The following is a 22735-nucleotide window of genomic DNA, read 5'->3' on the forward strand; positions in this document are numbered from 1 at the left end:
ACTACAAATACATGGAAATCATAATAAAAGTTCCTAAAACTGATTAAAACCTTTGAAAAATCATTTGAAATCAATGGTGAAAATAGGTCAAAATCAGGTGTTATCAACTCCCTCAGACTTAAGACTTTGTTTGTCCTCAAACAAAACAATATCTAATCTGGAAAAATATCATTCAACAGAAATGAGAAGGAACTCAGAAGTATCAGAAACCATACTTCTGTACCTTAGTTATGGACAATGCATCAATCAGATCAAGTCTAGAAAATTCTCACCAAAGTACAAACATAACTAGTCCGTTAATCCGTCATGCAAAAATCCACACACTTAGAACTAACTTCCAGTCAACTAGCTCTTAACATTCATTTATTTTTATTTTTTTTGAATGAATGTTAAATTTTTATTCAAACAAAAAAAAAATGGACTGTTTTACATCTGGATGATGCGGCTTTTTTAAGAGGCCAATACAAAAACAAGTTCAAACAAGTAAATAGCAATTTTCAGTTAACAAAAGTTTTCATCTTCTTGGCGAGTTCATGAGTTTGCTTGAGAAGTAAACCACATCTGCATCCCATCTTCATAGCGGCTATCCCCTAGCTTCCTGATTGAGTTGAATCGATTTCGCATCAACTTATCGATATGCTTAACCAGTTGTGCCATCGTGCTGGCTAGTGTTCCGTGGCGTCGACTATTTCTTTCCCGCCACGTTACGTAGATTGTGAGTTGGAACACATAACGAATGATGAAAGGTCCTCATCTTGTTATTGCCCAGATCAGAGATGAAAGACACTATGTCAGTCCACTGTTTGGAGAAGTTGCGCTCCATGATGCCTGCAGCAACCTTAGCCCATAAATTCCCCGTGAATGAACACTCAAAAAATAAGTGTCGTCTGGTTTCCATCGATTCCGCGCAGAAGACGCAATTAGTAGCTATGTTCTGGTTCCATGCACTTATACGGTCACCCGTGCTCAGGCGGTTATGGAGTGCAAGCCATGTAATGAACGCGAACTTTGGAGTATGGTACTTGAACCAAACACCTTTGGTCCACGGTAACTTTGGTGAGGAAGTTCTGAGATGATCTCTCGTAGCTTTTGTACTGAAGATTCTTTTGTAGTTATCGCCCTTTGATCTCCAAAAGAAAACGTCCTCCTTGTTAACTTGATAACTCTGCTTCACCTTATCAAGCTCATTCTCAACCAGATTGTAAATTTTGTTGTCTGTGGCGTCGTCTTCGATGGTTAAGAATAGCTTCCTCCACTGTTGAAGCAGCACTGATTCCCATGTCGATAATTCCTCTAGCACCAACAAGATTCAGCAATTATGAGTTCATATGATGCTAGTCTACCAAATAAAGAAGCTGGAGAGGTTTGTATCAAGTACAAGAAGGAAGAGACGGACTATGAGCAAATCACATCTGGAGCCGCTGGTCCAAGCATCCTGACCGCGGCCAAGGGCACTTTTCCCACGGTCGCGATGCCTCTGACCGCGGGAGTTGGTCGCTCAGATGCACCTCCGGGTTTTGAGAGGAAAATAATACATCTTCTGTCCCAACTTCAGCCTCCAGCACCTAAAAAAGCAACTCAGGAAGAAGAAAACCAAGTTTCAGATGAAGAAACAGATTGGCAGGAATCATTACCTTGTATGATGGCAAAGGAATGTGTTGAAGATTCAGCTGACTCTTCAATCCAAGAAGACCACACATGCAGCGAGATAAAGATGCCATACATCGAATCAATCATTGAATATGACGCTGCAGCTTTCTTTTGTGAATCCTATTCTGCGTTTGAGACACCAGCCAACACCTACAGAGAAAGGAAAGTTCGAATTCTCCATAAGGTCAAGACTACAGGTCAGTTTCTTATCTCTTGTTCTATTAGAGGAGATATGTTTAAAAACGTGCTATGTGATTCTGGAGCTTGTCTTAACATGATGTCCAAGGTAATTGCTTTGAGACTTGGTATTAAACACCTGCGCAGGACTAGAGCAAAGATTAGTCTAGCTGATGATTCAAATGCAACACCTCAAGGAATAGCTCATAAAATTCCTTTGAGAATAGGAGATTGCATAGTGCCTGTCGACTTCTACATTGTCGAGATGAGAGATGCAACATGTCCAGTGATTCTCGGATAGTCTTTTCTAGCAACTTCCGGAGATATAATGGACTGGCCAAACCGGAGGATTTCATTTGCTAATATCGACAAAGATGTCTTCACAGAAGCTGTCCCATACAACAACAAAGCAGGAAAACGTTCTGCAACAGAAGAGTTTGAAGAAGAACTTTGGAGTGACGAAGAACCTGCTAGGCAAAGCAAGGAGATGTCGAAAAAGACTTGTCTCAGGACAAGGTCTTCTTCATCAGACTAAGCAACGTCCAACACCAAAAGTCGAGCTAAACGAGTTAAAACAAAAGCGCTTAATGGGAGGTAACCCATTTAAGTATTGTTTTCTTTAGGATTTTTCTTTCTTTTTCTTTTGATCTTTTTCTTTTTCTTAGTTTCAGGTATTTCTTATAAAACAAAAAAGCCAAAAAACCAAAAAACCCGAAAAACCAAAAAGAAGGATGGTCCCTGACTGCTCGGCCCAGCAGGAACCAAGGAGAAGCAGGAAGAGGCCGCGATATAAGCTCCCGTGGTCGCAGACATTCTGATGGCGGGAAACGTATCATCGACCGCGGTCGCGTGATCCTGACCGCGGCCAAGCACCTGTTTGCCGCAGTCGGGTGACTCCTGACCACGACAATTGGTCGTTGAGATCAAACCCGACCCCAAACCACCCACTTCACCTCATTTCACCTCACCAATCACCCTCCACCTCATTCATCACCCTCCACCACCTTCATCACCACCTAATCACCTTCCCAAACCTCTTCGAATGAATCCGGTTCATCTCCACCAGCATCCCGGATCCAGGTAAGTTCTCTTTGTCCTTACCAATTCGATTATCTATGCATTTTTCTCATCCAATCTCGACTTGTTTCACACTGAGGACAGTGTGATTTAAGTCTGGGGGAGGATTTCATCCCTTTCTAACCACTTTTCTTTCATGAGTATTGCATTATCTACACTTTTTGCATTTTCCTTAAAGTTTTTCAAAATCGGTTTTCAAAACAAAATATGTTTTAAAGGGAATGGTGAACATGAATCAATGATAGTTGACTGTGTGCTTTTAGACTGTTCATAGTGACATGCTCATTCATGATTTAGGACTAGACTAGGCGGTAGCTAAGCACATTTGAAACGAAGTACCCAGAGGAATTTGAATGATTTCGATTTAGATGAAGGGATACACTAGCTCTGTTTTATTTGGACTTAATTTGGACTTAATTTTCTCATTGAAGCATTAGACCAGGGAAACGAATCATACATTCAGGACTCCTTTATCCTTTTACCACTCTCTGTTGATCCTGAATGGCTAGTTCATCTTTAGCTAGTTCCCCACCTTAACCAATCCTCTTTCAAACCACATGCACTCTTGTTTTCTATTGTCTTATATGCAGATAAGTGCAAAAACGTTGGAGAGAAAGAGGAACGACGCAGTTTTCAGTCACCAAGGACAGAGACCTGCGATTTGCCGGAAGAGTTCCCGGAAGGATTCAACACAAGAGGAAGCTCAGTTTGCCTTAGAAAAATCTCAAATATTGGTACAATCTCTCTCTTTAAAAGACATTTCCTTTAAAAAAAAAAAAATCTGAAAATAAGAAAAGAAAGGAGATAAAAGCTTTAGAGAGTCTAGAGATTCGAATTTTAAGTCCCAAGGCAACTGGAGTTCGATTTTATGGAGTTTTGGAGATTGTTTTCTGATTTCCGGAAAGAATCTAAGTCTGAGGGAACAGCTGTTTACAACAAAGGAGGAAGGATTATGCAACAACATTTGGCAAGAAGAAGTGACTGAAAACTGTGGTCATCAACAAGTCCTTATCTCTCTTGCGGTTTTGCATATTATCTTGCATCCTCCAGATCTTCAGGTAACCCAAAACATTTTAACTCCACCACTTAAACAGCCCTTTAATGCCAAACGCTGTCAACCCTGGATGATGTCTTTAATAAGAACTCACTATTGAACTTAATGAATGTAGAGAGCTAGTTGACTGGAATCCAGATTTAGATTGTTTAAGTTTTGCATGACGGAAAGAGTGGACTAGTATCTCTTGTGAATTGGTGAGAATTTTCTAGATTAAGTTATGGATTGATGCACTATCTTTGGTCCTAGTTTAGGAGTTCATGTCTATGAGATTTCTGCATTTCCTATTTTTGTTTTCACTTAACCAGTTTAGGCTTTTGCTTTGTTTGAGGACAAACAAAGGTTTAAGTCTGGGGGAGTTGATAACACTGTATTTTGACCACTTTAATAGATCGTTTTGAAATACTTTTTCTATGTTTTTAATTGCTTTTAAGTACTTTTATTATGTTTTTCTAGTATTTGTAGTTCCAAGACTCTTTTCAGGTAACTTAGGGAAAAGCTTAACAAAATGGATAGAAAACCAGATTTCAGCTCAGAGTCAAACCGTCAGAATTTCACCCCTGATTGAAGGCCTTCTCACCGTCTGATCCAGCTAAAATTTGGAGATCTTAAAGATGGAATTATCAGCTTTCCAGCACACTTTACAGCTTGGCAATCCAACGGTTCAATCAAAAGATACGCGAAGAGCAAGATGTCCCGTAAACCAGCCAGCAGGCATTTCCACCCGCGGCCAACAGAGTATTTCCCGCGGTCAGAAGCACCGCGACCGCGGCAAACCATCCATTTCCCGCGGTCACAGCCATCCCGACCGCGGCCAGCCAACTCCGAGCCCAAAGGCCCATTTCTGAAGCCCACAATGATTCTCTCATTTGGAGAAACCCTAAGTGACGTCCAGAGATGTCTTGAGCACTATAAATACATGTTTTAGGAACCCTAAAAGAAAGAGAACCAAATCATTACTTCATATTTTTTTTGTTTTTGCTTTAGCTTTTAGGGAGAGAGAGATTTGTTCTCTTGAACCCTTGTTCTTTCTTTTTTAATTTCGGTTTCTATTCTACTTATTAATACTCTCTTTTTGATTTCGTTCATTATGTCTGAGTAGTTTTATTGTTGGGATTAAGGGATTTTTGATGGGGATTTATATGTTCGATGAGGATTCCATGAGCTTTTGAGCCGAATCTTAGAACTTTTTCTTCTATATTTGTTTTTATTGCATGAGAGTAGCGTTATGAACTATAATCTGATCCAGATGCTTGGTGACACGAAAGTATTCATCCAGTATCAGATCTAGTTTGGGAGAGCAAAACAAACATATGAGTGGAAACCTACCTATGGGCATCTCTTCTCTTCCAGGGCCAGAGTGGAAACCTACTGGTTAGGGTTGAGAGAGATAGTTGTCTATGATCACGACAGTGGCGTATTCATACGTCCGTGACTCCAGTTCAAAAAGTTTAAGCTAAGATCTTATCAAATTTACTCTCTAGCAATGATTTGAATCGTTCGTACCCCTGAGAAAACTTCCCTGAAGCCCAACGCTTTCTTTCCTATAGATTCACACCGTTTTTATTTCAGCTTTAGTTCAATATTCTCCTTCCTATTTAGTTAATTTTCATTTACGCAATTAGAATATCCGTTTTTCTCGTTTTTATTCATTTTCGTTAAGTTTAGTTATTAGGCCATTTAATTCCGTAGTTTCTTTTTAGATTTCGTTTTTTACATTTTAAACACACTACCAAAACCCCCACAAAACCGTTTGGTTCTAGATTTCCTTACTTTATATTTCTTTCAAAGGCTTTTGCAGGATAAGATCCTCCTTCCCTGTTGATTCGATCCCTAAGTACTACAATCGATCAGCTGTGCACTTGCGGCTATTGATTTCATTTAGGGTAAAACGCACCAGAGATAGATTGTCTGTTGGAAGAAACGCAGCGTACGCCATTCACAGTGCGAATCATCGAAGCTCGGATCCCTGAACCAGGAAAGATAAGAATTCCTTTTTACGAAGGGACAACCGACCCGAAGGCACACATCACAGCTTTTCGGATCGGAATGGGACGAGCTGTTGGGGTCGGTTTCACCCGAAGCAGACAAAACAATGTCAAAATGACTAAGTACTGCAGAAAACTGATTTGGCAAGAAGGAACAGCTGCCCGCTGAATATGGGCCAAGCCGTCCCACGAAACAAGTGGGCCGAGCTGTGCTCACCAAGACGAGTGGGCCGAGCCGTGGAAGAAGATAAATGGGCGAGCCGTGAGAAGAACAAAGAGTGGGCCGAGCTGAGCAAGAGGAAGAATGGGCCGATCCACTTTACTTCGTGTTGGGCTGAGCCAGTCCTTCTTCAATGAGATGAGCCAAGATCGTAAAGGACGTAGGCCCATAAAAATCCTAGGCAAAGTGCTATTGCGGCGGCCGCATGAAGCAATAAGGAAATATGCCGAAAATCTTTCCCGAGATTCTCGGCTAGGCGGTTCATAGACTCAATATAAATAGTCGCTGTAAACAATTCATATGTAACTTTTCACAACTCGAGAGCAATAAGACTTATACACTTTTCATCAAAAACCTTCATTTGATCTTATTGTTCTTGCGATAAACCCTAAATATTATTGTTCTCTTAAGTTTTCCTTAACAAATTTTTGGTTGTGCGAGTTTTGGCTCACACCATTTGGCGCCGTTTGTGGGGACTCGAAATTTTCCAACTCAATATCGTCAAGAGCTGAAGATCCGAAGAATATGGCAACCGACGCACCCAGAGACGACAACAACAACAATGGCGCGGAGAAAGACGCTCCACCAGCAAGCACGACAACGATAACCACCGAAGCCCATGAGGAGATGCGAAACATGATGGCCACGTTGATGAAGAAAATCGACGAGCAGGACAAGAGGAACGAGGAGATTACGGAGAGACTTGACGCAATGACGGCCGAAAGACAACACCCAACTTGGAGAGCCAGGATCTCTGATCCGACAGATAGAGTCAACATGACCGAGCCGCCCCTGCTTTGTCAGAATTCAAGGCGATGAGGCGATGAGGAGGAGAATGACGTGATTGATGTGGACGCCCAGCAGAGCGACGGAACCAGGAACTCAAGAAGAGCTCGCCTCGGCACTAAATGGCATTCAAGCTGACGAAGTCGCCAACCCGATTTGAGATAACGACCCAACCGAGGAAGAGGAAAATCTCCAATGGGTCGAGCAGGCAGAGTACGAAGACGAGCCGATGAGAGAAGACCAGGAGCGACTTCGCCCACCTAGGAGAATGACCCGCGCGCAGACCTTGGAGATCGAAGAGTTGCGAGCCTCAATGGCTCGGGCAGTGGCAGAGATTCGCGCCATAAAATCTCAAGTGCATAATGCGACAAGTGCCGCGCCGGAGATTGATCGAATGCTTGAGGAAACCCAAAGAACCCCGTTCACGACGAGGATCACAGAGGCTAGGATCCCCGAGCCCGGAAAAGTCAGAATCCCTTTCTATGAAGGAACCACTGACCTGAAAGCTCATATCACGGGGTTCCGCATAGCAATGGGACGAGCCTTCACAAGGAACTCTGCCAACCTGACCAAGCAAGAAAAAGATGCCGCTTATTGTCTGCTGTTTGTAGAGCATCTCAAAGGGGCCGCACTAGAATGGTTCTCAAGGCAAGAACGTAATTCGATCAACAGCTTCCAACAGCTCTCCGCCTTGTTCTTGAAGCAGTACTCGATGTTCATGGACCGAGGCACTTCCGACGCTGATCTATGGACGTTATCTCAAGGACCTAACGAACCGCTTCGAGATTACATGGCAAGGTTCAAAGATGTTGTGTCCAAAGTAGAAGGAATAAGTGACAAGGCCACCCTTGAAGCCTTAAAGCGATCTATATGGTACAAATCAGAGTTTTGACGGGAGATGGCGCTGAACACGCCACAAACAATTCAGGACGCTCTGCATCGATCATCAGACTTTGTCGTGAATGAAGAAGAAATGAAGAATTTAGACGAGCAGTACGAAGCGACGAAAGCAGCAATCCGGACCTCGATTTTAACTCCGGATCTGAAGAAATACTATCACTAAGGATGCACCACGACCAGCATGAACTACAGAATGGCTTGATCCCTGCAAAGGGTAAGTAGGCAGCCTGTCCTCGGACGGGTTCAACTGTCCCCCTTCCTAAAAGGGGGAGGGGAGTAGGTACGTATACACCATACTTACACCATTTCTTAAATTTTTAGCTCGTCAAGTCAGGTATCTCTAGATTTATTTCACTTGGTTTGTTTTTTTTTTTTGTTCACTTGCTTTCACTTCGCCTAGTTTTCATTCACTTGCTTTCACTTCGAATAGTCTTTTATTCACTTCTTTTACGTCGGCTAAACATTTTATTTGTTTTACAAAGCGCTTTATTTTCATTGATCTTGCATTGCTTCGGCAAAGTTCTACTCTGGTATCCAAACACCGTACGCCTTGTCTCGTTGTTGGCCACAATGAGACAACAAATACAAAGTTCTCTAAACGGACTTTTACCACCTTTCCTAGGACGAGGGTGCAAGTTACATCCTCTATGAATAAAAATTCAACGCTATAAAAATTTCAGACCAAAACGTATCGGTCGCCACAGTTCACTATCGCACACGAGATTATAAGTCGAGACTACATCGCTTTCTCTAAAACCGAAGTGAACTCTTAAAACCCGAAAAAACACACTAACCCTCTCGGGAACGCCGGTCTATAGTCATATTCCAAAGAGAACACTATATCCTCTTGGGTTTGCCTCATCAATGAGAAACCCTGGACTAACGCCTCGGCAAGAAAAAACAGGTTCAAGCTAAACACTTTGGCTGCAACGCCCGACTCTTCCTCACGAACGATCAGTCTCTCAAAGGGAACAAAGCCTATAAAACACATCACCTACTTGAAAAATACTTCGGCGTTAGTCGGAGATCCTTTCTCAAAACAATCTAAAACAGCTCACCTCAATGAGGACCTCTCACAGTGATAGAATGGATAAATCTCAATGAACGGCCCAAAATAATCTTTGGTTAATAAAAAAAAAATGCCACATCGTTATACACGGCTCGGCATCATCTAATGAAAATGCCACGTTATTATCATTAAACACGGCTCGGCATCATCTAATGAAAACGCCTCGTCGTTATCATTAAACACGGCTCGACATCGTCCAATGAAAACACCTCGTCGTTATACACGGCTCGACATCATCTAATGAAAATGCCTCGTCGTTATCATTAAACACGGCTCGGCATTTTCCAATGAAAAACGCCTCGTCGTTATCACTAAGCACGGCTCAGCGTCATCTAAACGAAGACGCCTCGTCGCCTAGGCATTATCTTCGCTCGTCACCTAGGCATCATTTTACTGTACTCATCGCCTAGGCATCACCTCACCTTGTCGCCTAGGCATTATATCGGCTCGTCGCCTAGGCACTATTTAGGCTCGTCGCCTAGGCATCATCTTGCCTTTTTCACCTAGGCATCATTTTGCCTCGTCGGCTAGGAATCATCTCGTCGTCTAGCCATAATATTGCCTCGTTGCCTAGGCATCACCTCGCCTTGTCTCTTAGACATTATGTCGGCTCGTTGCATAGGCATTATCTCGGCTCGTCGTCCATGTATTACCTCGGCTCGTTGCCTAGGCATCATCTTGCCTTGTCGTCTAGGCATCTTTTGACCTTGTCGGTTTAGCATCTCCTTACTTAATCCAGTAACAAGCTGCAACTAGATCACGTGCATCGACGATCACGTGCGTCGGTGATCACGTGCGGTGGCGATCACGTGCGTCGACGTAACAAGCCGCATCTAGATCACACGCCTCGGCATTGTAGTTTCTGGAAAAGCTTTAGCATCAGTCTTTCTGCGCACCGTACCACTATGGGCGTCTTGTCATTAAGAACGACACAATTTTCACAAAACGTCTCGTCGTTTATTCGGCTCGGCACAGTTTTCGCAAAACGCTTTGTCGCTTATTCTGATCGGCACAGTTTTCGCAAAACGCTTCATCGCTTATTCGGCTCGGCACAGTGTTTGCAAAACGCCTCGTCGTTTTTTTGGCTCAACACAGTTTTCACAAAACGCCTCGTTGTTTATTCGGCTCGACACAGTTTTCACAAAAACGCCTCGTCATTTTAAAAGAAACTCGTGGAAAAACAGTTTGCCTGTCCCCGTTATCAAATCGCCTCGCGTACAATCTCTTTCCCAAGGATATCTCATCAAGCAGCATAGACTGCGGCACGCCTCGTCGTTAACAAAACGGCTCGGCATTATCTTTTATCTTGAAATGCCTCGTCGCTAAACATAGCTCGGCACTACATAAACACCACGTCATTGAAAACAGCTCGGCGCTATCTTTGTCAAAGTAACCTCATCTTTTGAACGGCTTGGGATTTTCCTTCAAACAGCCTTGCCAAAAACGGCTCGCTATTATGCTTTGTCGAAGAACGGCTCGGCATTTTTATTCCCAAAACGCCTCACCTGGAATTGTTTCGCAACGGCCTAACTCGATGGTTTATCCCATGGCCAGGAGCAATGAACCTCGTCACTCTCGTCTCTGAAACTGACGAGCTGGGGGGCTAACTGTTGGAGTCGGTTTCACCCCAAGCGGATAAAACCAAGAAGATAAATGGGCCGAGCCATGAGAAGAACAAAGAGTGGGCCGAGAAGAATGGGCCGATCCGCTTTACTTCGTGTTGGGCTGAGCCAGTCCTTCTTCAATGAGATGAGCCAAGATCTTAAAGGATGTAGGCCCATAAAAACCCTAGGCAAAGTGCTATGGCGGCGGCCGCATGAAGCAATAAGGAAATATGCCGAAAATCTTTCCCGAGATTCTCGGCTAGGCGGTTCATAGACTCAATATAAATAGTCGCTGTAAACAACTCATATGTAACTTTTCACAACTCGAGAGCAATAAGACTTATACACTTTTCATCAAAAACCTTCATTTGATCTTATTGTTCTTGCGATAAACCCTAAATATTTTGGATCTCTTAAGTTTTCCTTAACAAATTTTTGGTTGAGCGAGTTTTGGCTCACACCATTTGGCGCCGTCTGTGGGGACTCGAAATTTTCCTACTCAATATCGTCAAGAGCTGAAGATCCGAAGAATATGGCAACCGACGCACCCAGAGACGACAACAACAACAATGGCGCGGAGAAAGACGCTCCACCAGCAAGCACGACAACGATAACCACCGAAGCCCATGAGGAGATGCGAAACATGATGGCCACGTTGATGAAGAAAATCGACGAGCAGGACAAGAGGAACGAGGAGATTACGGAGAGACTTGACGCAATGACGGCCGAAAGACAACACCCAACTTGGAGAGCCAGGATCTCTGATCCGACAGATAGAGTCAACATGACCGAGCCGCCCCTGCTTTGTCAGAATTCAAGGCGATGAGGCGATGAGGAGGAGAATGACGTGATTGATGTGGACGCCCAGCAGAGCGACGGAACCAGGAACTCAAGAAGAGCTCGCCTCGGCACTAAATGGCATTCAAGCTGACGAAGTCGCCAACCCGATTTGAGATAACGACCCAACCGAGGAAGAGGAAAATCTCCAATGGGTCGAGCAGGCAGAGTACGAAGACGAGCCGATGAGAGAAGACCAGGAGCGACTTCGCCCACCTAGGAGAATGACCCGCGCGCAGACCTTGGAGATCGAAGAGTTGCGAGCCTCAATGGCTCGGGCAGTGGCAGAGATTCGCGCCATAAAATCTCAAGTGCATAATGCGACAAGTGCCGCGCCGGAGATTGATCGAATGCTTGAGGAAACCCAAAGAACCCCGTTCACGACAAAGATCACAGAGGCTAGGATCCCCGAGCCCGGAAAAGTCAGAATCCCTTTCTATGAAGGAACCACTGACCTGAAAGCTCATATCACGGGGTTCCGCATAGCAATGGGACGAGCCTTCACAAGGAACTCTGCCAACCTGACCAAGCAAGAAAAAGATGCCGCTTATTGTCTGCTGTTTGTAGAGCATCTCAAAGGGGCCGCACTAGAATGGTTCTCAAGGCAAGAACGTAATTCGATCAACAGCTTCCAACAGCTCTCCGCCTTGTTCTTGAAGCAGTACTCGATGTTCATGGACCGAGGCACTTCCGACGCTGATCTATGGACGTTATCTCAAGGACCTAACGAACCGCTTCGAGATTACATGGCAAGGTTCAAAGCTGTTGTGTCCAAAGTAGAAGGAATAAGTGACAAGGCCACCCTTGAAGCCTTAAAGCGATCTATATGGTACAAATCAGAGTTTTGACGGGAGATGGCGCTGAACACGCCGCAAACAATTCAGGACGCTCTGCATCGATCATCAGACTTTGTCGTGAATGAAGAAGAAATGAAGAATTTAGACGAGCAGTACGAAGCGACGAAAGCAGCAATCCGGACCTCGATTTTAACTCCGGATCTGAAGAAATACTATCACTAAGGATGCACCACGACCAGCATGAACTACGGAATGGCTTGATCCCTGCAAAGGGTAAGTAGGCAGCCTGTCCTCGGACGGGTTCAACTGTCCCCCTTCCTAAAAGGGGGAGGGGAGTAGGTACGTATACACCATACTTACACCATTTCTTAAATTTTTAGCTTGTCAAGTCAGGTATCTCTAGATTTATTTCACTTGGTTTGTTTTTTTTTTTTGTTCACTTGCTTTCACTTCGCCTAGTTTTCATTCACTTGCTTTCACTTCGAATAGTCTTTTATTCACTTCTTTTACGTCGGCTAAACATTTTATTTGTTTTACAAAGCGCTTTATTTTCATTGATCTTGCATTGCTTCGGCAAAGTTCTACTCTGGTATCCAAACACCGTACGCCTTGTCTCGTTGTTGGCCACAATGAGACAACAAATACAAAGTTCTCTAAACGGACTTTTACCACCTTTCCTAGGACAAGGGTGCAAGTTACATCCTCTATGAATAAAAATTCAACGCTATAAAAATTTCAGACCAAAACGTATCGGTCGCCACAGTTCACTATCGCACACGAGATTATAAGTCGAGACTACATCGCTTTCTCTAAAACCGAAGTGAACTCTTAAAACCCGAAAAAACACACTAACCCTCTCGAGAACGCCGGTCTATAGTCATATTCCAAAGAGAACACTATATCCTCTTGGACGTTTGCCTCATCAATGAGAAACCCTGGGCTAACGCCTCGGCAAGAAAAAACAGGTTCAAGCTAAACACTTTGGCTGCAACGCCCGACTCTTCCTCACGAACGATCAGTCTCTCAAAGGGAACAAAGCCTATAAAACACATCACCTACTTGAAAAATACTTCGGCGTTAGTCGGAGATCCTTTTTCAAAACAATCTAAAACAGCTCACCTCAATGAGGACCTCTCACAGTGATAGAATGGATAAATCTCAATGAACGGCCCAAAATAATCTTTGGTTAATAAAAAAAAAATGCCACATCGTTATACACGGCTCGGCATCATCTAATGAAAATGCCACGTTATTATCATTAAACACGGCTCGGCATCATCTAATGAAAACGCCTCGTCGTTATCATTAAACACGGCTCGACATCGTCCAATGAAAACGCCTCGTCGTTATACACGGCTCGACATCATCTAATGAAAATGCCTCGTCGTTATCATTAAACACGGCTCAGCATTTTCCAATGAAAAACGCCTCGTCGTTATCACTAAACACGGCTCAGCGTCATCTAAACGAAGACGCCTCGTCGCCTAGGCATTATCTTCGCTCGTCACCTAGGTATCATTTTACTGTACTCATCGCCTAGGCATCACCTCACCTTGTCGCCTAGGCATTATATCGGCTCGTCGCCTAGGCACTATTTAGGCTCGTCGCCTAGGCATTATCTCAGCTCGTCGCCTAGGCATCATCTTGCCTTTTTCACCTAGGCATCATTTTGCCTCGTCGGCTAGGAATCATCTCGTCGTCTAGCCATAATATTGCCTCGTTGCCTAGGCATCACCTCGCCTTGTCTCTTAGACATTATGTTGGCTCGTTGCATAGGCATTATCTCGGCTCGTCGTCCATGTATTACCTCGGCTCGTTGCCTAGGCATCATCTTGCCTTGTCGTCTAGGCATCTTTTGACCTTGTCGGTTTAGCATCTCCTTACTTAATCCAGTAACAAGCTGCAACTAGATCACGTGCATCGACGATCACGTGCGTCGGTGATCACGTGCGGTGGCGATCACGTGCGTCGACGTAACAAGCCGCATCTAGATCACACGCCTCGGCATTGTAGTTTCTGGAAAAGCTTTAGCATCAGTCTTTCTGCGCACCGTACCACTATGGGCGTCTTGTCATTAAGAACGACACAATTTTCACAAAACGTCTCGTCGTTTATTCGGCTCGGCACAGTTTTCGCAAAACGCTTTGTCGCTTATTCAGATCGGCACAGTTTTCGCAAAATGCTTCATCGCTTATTCGGCTCGGCACAGTGTTTGCAAAACGCCTCGTCGTTTATTTGGCTCAACACAGTTTTCACAAAACGCCTCGTTGTTTATTCGGCTTGACACAGTTTTCACAAAAACGCCTCGTCATTTTAAAAGAAACTCGGGGAAAAACAGTTTGCCTGTCCCCGTTATCAAATCGCCTCGCGTACAATCTCTTTCCCAAGGATATCTCTTTCCCCGTTATCAAATCGCCTCGCCACGCCTCGTCGTTAACAAAACGGCTCGGCATTATCTTTTATCTTGAAATGCCTCGTCGCTAAACATAGCTCGGCACTACATAAACACCACGTCATTGAAAGCAGCTCGGCGCTATCTTTGTCAAAGTAACCTCATCTTTTGAACGGCTTGGGATTTTCCTTCAAACAGCCTTGCCAAAAACGGCTCGCTATTATGCTTTGTCGAAGAACGGCTCGGCATTTTTATTCCCAAAACGCCTCACCTGGAATTGTTTCGCAACGGCCTAACTCGATGGTTTATCCCATGGCCAGGAGCAATGAACCTCGTCACTCTCGTCTCTGAAACTGACGAGCTGGGGGGCTAACTGTTGGAGTCGGTTTCACCCCAAGCGGATAAAACCAAGAAGATAAATGGGCCGAGCCATGAGAAGAACAAAGAGTGGGCCGAGAAGAATGGGCCGAGCCGCTTTTCTTCGTGTTGGGCGGAGCCAGTCCTTCTTCAATGAGATGAGCCAAGATCGTAAAGGATGTAGGCCCATAAAAACCCTAGGCAAAGTGCTATGGCTCCCCCACACTTATCCTTTGCTTGTCCTCAAGCAAAAAAGGAACAAATGAGAGGAAAATGTTGAATGCATTGGGAGCTCATTTTTCTTTTGAAAGAGAGAAGTGACCACTAAGAGAATTCAAGTTCATGCTCAATATGCAATGCAAGACCATACTCTGATGTATCAACTCAACAGTAATCTCCACAAGTTCTCTTATTCCTCAACTATTTGACATTCATTAAGCTCTTTACCAAGTGGATCAAATGATGCAATGTTCAAACAAGCAAAGTTTAGCTAGGGTGAGGTAATGAGACTAAAATGATCTCATCAGCGCCTGAGTGGTTCAATGCAGCAAAGGGATCTCTCTATGAATGACCAAACTTTGGCAGAATGCTAAAGGTAAAAAGCAACCTATGCATACAAAGGCAATGACTCATCCCACCCCACACTCTACTCAAAGCTTTCTCACTTGCTCAACCTCTCAAGAACCTCACTTTCCACACTCAATTTCCTCTCACTAGGGGACTCAGTTTTCATTTTCACACTCAAGTCTTAGAGTTCAAACTTTACATAGCTCTTTTTCACTTTCTTTTGTAACTTCTAGCCTCTTTTTCTTTCTTTTTAAAACATTTGAGCTCTTTGGCTTCTTTTCTTTTCCTTTCACTTAGAGGCTAGACTATTTCTTTTCAAAACACTAGAGCTCACTTTCTTTGACTCAAAACTCCAAGACTAATTTCTTTTCTTTTTTTCTATCCCCCAGTTCTCACCACTCTCCTTTTTCCACTCATCTCTCCTTTTTCCACTCACCAAAAAGTATTCCCCCACACTTAGTTCTTGCCAAATCTCTCAGCTCCTTGATGATGGAACTTAACACTCAATGAGACTTGCCCTTGTCGCTCTAAACCTAACACTTTCTGCTAAGTTTGATCCAAGGTGGCTTTTCAATCACACACAAACATTTGGCTTGAAGGAAGGATGGGTTCAAGGTGAGGAAAACTGATCCAGATGTGGACTCAGCTATTTAAGCTAAGGAAGAGGGTGGTAAAAACAGGATTCTAGCTCAAATATGTATATTGGTATCCACAAGCTTATTCAAACAATGCATCACAAGATAATTTCAAGTCAAGTTCAAGGTTTTCACTTATTAGAATTGAGTTCAATTCAAACTTGCTTCTCAGATTCAAAGCATTTCAATTCTTGCAAGCACAGAAGTCATTTCACAAGCATATTTAATCAAAAATCTCAAAGTGATGTACTCTCAAGGAAAGAACCTATCATTACTCCCATTTGCATATGATGCAACCTATATGAAAATGCAAACTAGACTCAACCTAAAATGTGAATGCAACTACATGAGCATTTTTTTGTGAAAATTTTTCAGATTTTTCCATTTTTTGGTTTTTATATGCACTTAGATGAATGCAAAATGAGACTCAAAGTGAGAAGGAAAATAAGAGCAGAATAAACATGATTAGTAAACACAAAACCCCTCCCCCACACTTAAATAACACAGTCCCTTGTGTTATAAAAGCATGAGAAAGAGGAGAAATCAAACATGAAATGCAAAAGATAAAGAAAAATGCTAAATGCTCATTTACAAGTGTTTGGAGTGATACCTGGTGTGGTTCTTATGCAAAAGGGGAGTGAGTATCTGCACCAGATGAGGCCAGACATCACTGGAGATGGGTTTGGCTTGGCCTGAACTCCCTTGTGCGGCATGGACTTGTCTTGGACCAACTCGCACACCCAAGTAGGTGTGAATTGCGAGCATGTATGCTACTTGGATCAGGGGAGAACTGACTAGCACACCCAAGTAGGTAAGATTTGCGAACAGGTGTGCTACTTGGATCAGGGGAGAACTGACTAGCATACCCAAGTACGTGTGATTTGCGAACAGGTGTGCTAGATGGGACCTGACCTTGTCTAACTCGCACACCCAAGTAGGTGTGATTTGCGAACAGGGGTGCTACTTGGATCAGGGGAGAACTGACTAGCACACCCAAGTAGGTGTGATTTGCGAACAGGTGTGCTAGATGGGACCTGACCTTGTCCAACTCGCACACCCAAGTAGCACACCAGGCGGCTCACCAGTTTTCATTCCTTAAGTCCTTCCTCAGCTTGTTCACAGACTCCTTTTCAATTTGTCCTTGGACCACAGCATTCCTAAGTCACCTTAGACCTGAAAACACTTCATAAAACCCATCAAAATATCCTAAAACATGAAAAAGAAGAGAAAAGATTAAGAAGATTATATACAAGGATAAGCTTGGGATGTCTCCCAAGAGCACTTTGTTTAAAGTCACTAAGTTTGACTTTGAAAAACCTGTTTTTAGTTGGGGTGAGGTTGAGCACTGATGCTTTTTATCACTTCAATGGTCCTGAGCAAGAAAGCTGAGTTGGTTTGCTGCCTTTGGGAACCATTAGACCCTTGTCCTTGAGATCCCATCTTGAGACCTTTGTCCACCAGCTCTTGAATACCATCTGGGTTTTTATCAAAGATGGCCTTTGTGAGACAAGCCCTCACCTCAGCAAACAGACCTGGTTTCCCATTGCAATCCAGCTTATACTTCAGAGAACCATCATCATCAACGCAAGGAGTGAGATCAAAGTCTTGGGAAGAAAGAGCAGGTTCAATACTCTTGTCTTCTGATGCTGAGCCATCACTTTTGGTGTTAATCATCCTTAGATCACTAAGTGAAGGAGACCATGAGAGCAAGATATATTTTTCTCTGAACAATGGCTCTCCATTCTCAGACTTGTAACCAGAGTTGATGTGAGATTCTTTCTCATTTTCCACAGCTGAAAGAGATTGGGATCCACCTAAAATCCCAGCACTTCCTACATAATTCATCTCAAGTACCTTAGGCGGTTCTACCTCTTGGACAACTGATCCACAAAATTCAGCTAAAGGTGGTTGAACAGGGTAAAAGGCATCCTTATCCACCTTTGTAAGCACCACTCTTTGAGTATCAAAGTCAATCATTGCACCAGTGGTGTTGAGAAATGCAGTTCCAAGCAATAGGGGAGCTCTTTGGTCTTCTTCATCTTCATGATGACAAAGTCAGTGGGGATTACACATTCACCAACTTGAAGTGGATAGTCTTCTAAAAATCCATATGGTTTCTTGGAGTAGGAATCACCAAAGGTGATAGAAGAAGGGTAGGACGTTATAGACTTGACCTCTAGCTTCTCCATCATATCTTTAGACATTATACTCACACTTGAGCCTGAATCACACAAAGCATTCTCAACTCTAAAGTTGCCAAGAGTGCAAGAGATGGTGAACTTCCCTGGGTTGCCTAGCTTTGGGAGGGAGGTGGACTTCATCTGAGTTGATTCAGAGGTGGAGGCACTATCTGTAGGCATTGATTGATCAGTTGGCAGCTCCTCTGTTTCAAGAGACTCTGAATCATTCCCTTTCTGAACAGAAAAAACTGAACCGGCTGCCCCCACACATTCTTCCTCAATGTCCTCATTGAGTTCATGTAGGAAGCCCATGAAGTCAACTATAATGGCGTCCTCATCCACATGGGTGTGTGCATTCTCATTACAAACTTGACCATAAAGGAGGTCTTCAATCTCTTGCACAGCAGCTGAATGGTCATCATTGGAGTAGATGGCATTGCAATAATCTTTTGAGTTTTGAATAGCTTTACCAGGAAGAGAGACTTGTGGTTCAGAAGTGCAGATGCCCTTGTTCTTTTTAATAGCCATTATTTCAGCTCCTAGTGTCTCCAGGTCGGATACCATCTTTTGTTGTCCTATTAAGAGCTGTTGGAGAACGACATTGAAATCAGGACTTTGTTGAACAGGTGGTGGGGCAAAACCAGGAGGTGGTGGCCTTTGTTGTAGGCTGACTTGATTTGTGAAGCTATTCCCTTGATTCTGAACCGCTGGTTGCTGAAAACCCTGTTGACCTTGGGAGTTACCTTGGTACTGATTCTGTTGAACAAAGCTTTGAGGAGGGTATATTTGGTCTTGGGGGTTGGCCACATTGTTGCTCCTATAGGACAAGTTCTGGTGTTTATTGAAGTTGTTGTAACCATTGAACTTGTTTTGATTCCCAATGAAGTCCATCTCCTCTTGAGTGAGACTCTCTTCATTTGTATTTGTGAAGCATCTCTATTCCTCACTAACATAGTTTATAGGCTTTTGAGTGGCAGCTAGGGCTTTGTCAAGCTTGATATTCAGCACTTTGATCTTCTCTTCCAGCTTTTGGTGTCTACCAGAATCTTCTCCTCTATAGCTTCTATCATAATCTTCCCCATAAGTGTCTTGGCTCATAGCTAAGTTCTCAACAAGTTCCATAGCTGCATTGATTTCTTTTGCCAAGAAATTTCCATTTGATGCGGTGTCCAACTGAATCCTGATCTTAGGAACAGCTCCTCTATACAAAGTGCTAAGGAGAGAGGCTTCGGAAAAGCCATGATGTGGACACTTATTTGTGTAGCTTCTAAACCTGTCCAAAGCTTCTCCAAAGGTCTCATTAGAATGTTGAGTGAAGCTGGAAATCTGGTTCCTTAGCTTTGCAGTCCTTGAGCTTGAGAAGAACTTGGATAGAAAGGCAATCTTGCATTGCTCCCATGTGTGGATGGATCCTCTTGGGAGGTTCTTTTCCCACCGATGTGCCTTATCTCCAAGGCTGAATGGGAACGATCTCAGTTTGAAGCTGTCTTCAGATACCCCATTGATCTTAGTGAGATCACAAAGTCTGTCAAACTGATCCAGATGCTCCAAGGGATCCTCCATAGGTAAGCCATGGGACTTCTGATTCTGAACCATATTGATCAAAGAGGCCTTCACCTCAAAGCTGTTGTTTTGGACAGGAGGTGGCCTGATTCCTGCTCCATACTGGTGTGCATAAGCTCGGTCATTCTCACCAACAAAGACTGGTTGGGGCTGATGACGTATGGGTGGGTTTGGGTGGGGCTGTGGTGGATTAACCTGAGGTAGGTCTTGGTTCTGGTTACCATGAGCGTGTCCCTGATGGACCTGAGCCTGTTGAGCCTGAATTCTAATCCCATTACCAGCTCTTTGACCGTGATCAGCTTCTTGAGCCTGATGCTCATTCCCAACTTGCTGATTCATTCCTAACCTCTCCAAGTGAACAGCTCTTTCTCTTTGTCTTCTGGCTTGGCTTCTTGTGATCATAAACCTGAAGACAAAGACAGAGCTTGAAAAGTGATCAGTAAAACAAAATAAACATGATCTCAAAAACTATATCAGAAACTAATGCTAACAATCCCCACACAATATGGCAACGGCGCCAATTGATAACTAAGTTTTTCAAGGTCTTAGATGGGTTAGAAATCCCCTTGTCAAGGTAGTATAAGGGGTGCCAATCCATATGTGTGGTAGTTAGGCACTAGTTTATAAGACAAGTTCTTAAGTCAAGTGAAACAAGAAAGATTTAGTGACAAGTAACAAGTGAAAATATAAACAAGGAACAAACAAGCAATGATTAATGAACTAAACAAAGCAAGCAAACAAAATGATGATTAAGCAAATGATGAAAGATAAACCTCTAGATGTGATCATTGATTAGGGTGCTTTAGATATTGAATCATGATGCTAAGAACATAATGCAGCACTTGCTACTCTTTAGTCTAGGCTTCTTAATCAGATTAATTCATTCCCATGACAATAATCCATTTGCTAATCACTTAATCAAGTCTAACAACCATTAGATAAATCAAGCAATGAACAAGCATAATGCATCAAGTCTAATAAGTGACCAAAAAATCTCTCAACCAAGAAGACTGAATCTTACACAGAAAGACATAGCAAGCAATCAGATGATCTCAAACATTTCAACTTAGAACACTAATCTAGACTAATCCTCTCATGAAGACATTAATCTCTACACTAATCCACTTTCAAACCAAATTCCTATGAACCCAGATTTCACTTTCCCAAGGAAATCTGGCATTAGGAGCAGCTAACTAAGGAAATGAAATGAGAATCTAAACCCTAAACATCACAAATCAAACATCTAAGCACCCTAATCTACACACCTAGAAGCTTAAAAGATGACTACTCACTAATCATGAAGAACACATCTAATCTTTTGCAAGAGATGATGTTAATCATGATTAGAAGCAGAGATGAGATGATCAGATGATAAGAAACAGCCTTAAGATGATTAAATCTGCTAGATATCTCTTGATCAAACTCGTTTTTACACTAAAAAGGAAAGAAAACTAGAGAGAAAACTAAGTAGAAGATAAGATGTTTAGGGTTTTTCTCCAAAAAGCTATATATACTAAGTGCTAATAGACCGGGTCAGCCCAGGACAAACTGGGTACTGACCCGGCTCAGTTGGGTCTGGTGGCTGGTGTGCGACATGGTCAGGTGCTTCCCAAGTCGCAGGCCCAAGTCGCACAGCTATAGAAGCAGCCTTGTGCACCATAAATGCCTCAGCCTCAACTGCATGCCTATCTAGGTGTAAGTTGCGAACGTTTGTGCTGCTCAGGCTTCCTTCTCTTCAACTCGCACAACCAGGACGCATTATGGAGATGATATGTGTGTGAGATGGTCACTTCCTTGCCCAGGTCGCATGCCCAAGTCGGTGTAATTTGCGAACACATGTGCTACATGGTTCCACTTCATGTCCAACTCGCAGGTCTATCTCGCACAGCATTGTGGACTTACTCAAATTTGATTCTGGAAGTCTCTACCTTGCTCAGAGTCTCCTTACACTCATATCTAAAGTCTCAACTTGTTTCCAGAGCGTTGAACATTCATGGGTGCGAGTTAATCAAGTCGCAGTACCGTATCGCACAACCTAAGCCTTCTCGGACCACTTTGCATTGAGTGGAGAGTAACTTCCAGGATACAGGTTCGAATGGTGTGATTCTAAGTTCAGTGGACAGAAGACTTGTACGTCTTCAACTTTGGTGAAGGAACCTTCGGCGCTTGGGAAGTGTAAGGTTTCCTGGAGGGCTCATCTTCGCAGTGTATTGACACGATCAGAAAGAGGCTTCTAGACATGCGTCCATTCCGGAAACGTTATCTTCTAGCTCATAGCTCCGAATTGAATGATCTCAGACGTTCTGGAAAGAGGACTCAAATATCTCGGATCCTGATGAAGGCTCTGTAAACTGAATCGGTCTGGAAGTGCATCGTCCTTCGCATTCTTTGGAGCTCATCGGGTCCGTCCAAAATGGTAGCGAGACAGGCGTGCCTTCCGACGAGCTTAGCTCTCTGATCACGCCTGAAAATCCTATGATTCCACCTGATCTGGAACCATGATCCAATCTTCTCCAACTTTGATGAAGCACCCGACATCTGAATCGGACCGGAAGGTTCCCCGGACAGGCGATCATTCAGGAGTATCGGATCGCTCCGGAATGGATGCGAGAGAGGTCTGTCTTCCGGTTACCGTATCTTTCAGCTCATTGCTCCAAATCACCTGATTCAACCTGTCCTGGGTTTTTGACTCAATTATCTCCAACTTTGCTGAAGACCCTTTAAGCGGAATCGGCCGGCAAGATCTTCCGGTGACTCGATTTCGGAAATGTATCTGCACCCGGGATTTTGGCCGAGAGACTTGACCGCGGTACGTGTTTTTGGCCGAAAAGCTACCGGCAGGAAGGATTTTGGCCGAGAATCTTCGGCCATCAGTACATCAT

The 22735-nt window shown here is 43.6% G+C and overlaps 1 non-coding gene across 1 annotated transcript; it reads left to right on the forward strand.

Annotated features, from left to right (window-relative positions):
* The first annotated feature begins 19524 nt into the window (after nt 1–19524).
* On the forward strand, nt 19525–19631 carry LOC112085748. The gene has a single exon (XR_002899047.1). It is a non-coding gene; the product is annotated as a small nucleolar RNA R71 (small nucleolar RNA).
* Nucleotides 19632–22735: the final 3104 nt, after the last annotated feature.

Source organism: Eutrema salsugineum, unplaced genomic scaffold (assembly GCF_000478725.1).
Source record: "Eutrema salsugineum unplaced genomic scaffold, Eutsalg1_0 scaffold_3, whole genome shotgun sequence".
Lineage (NCBI taxonomy): Eukaryota > Viridiplantae > Streptophyta > Magnoliopsida > Brassicales > Brassicaceae > Eutrema > Eutrema salsugineum.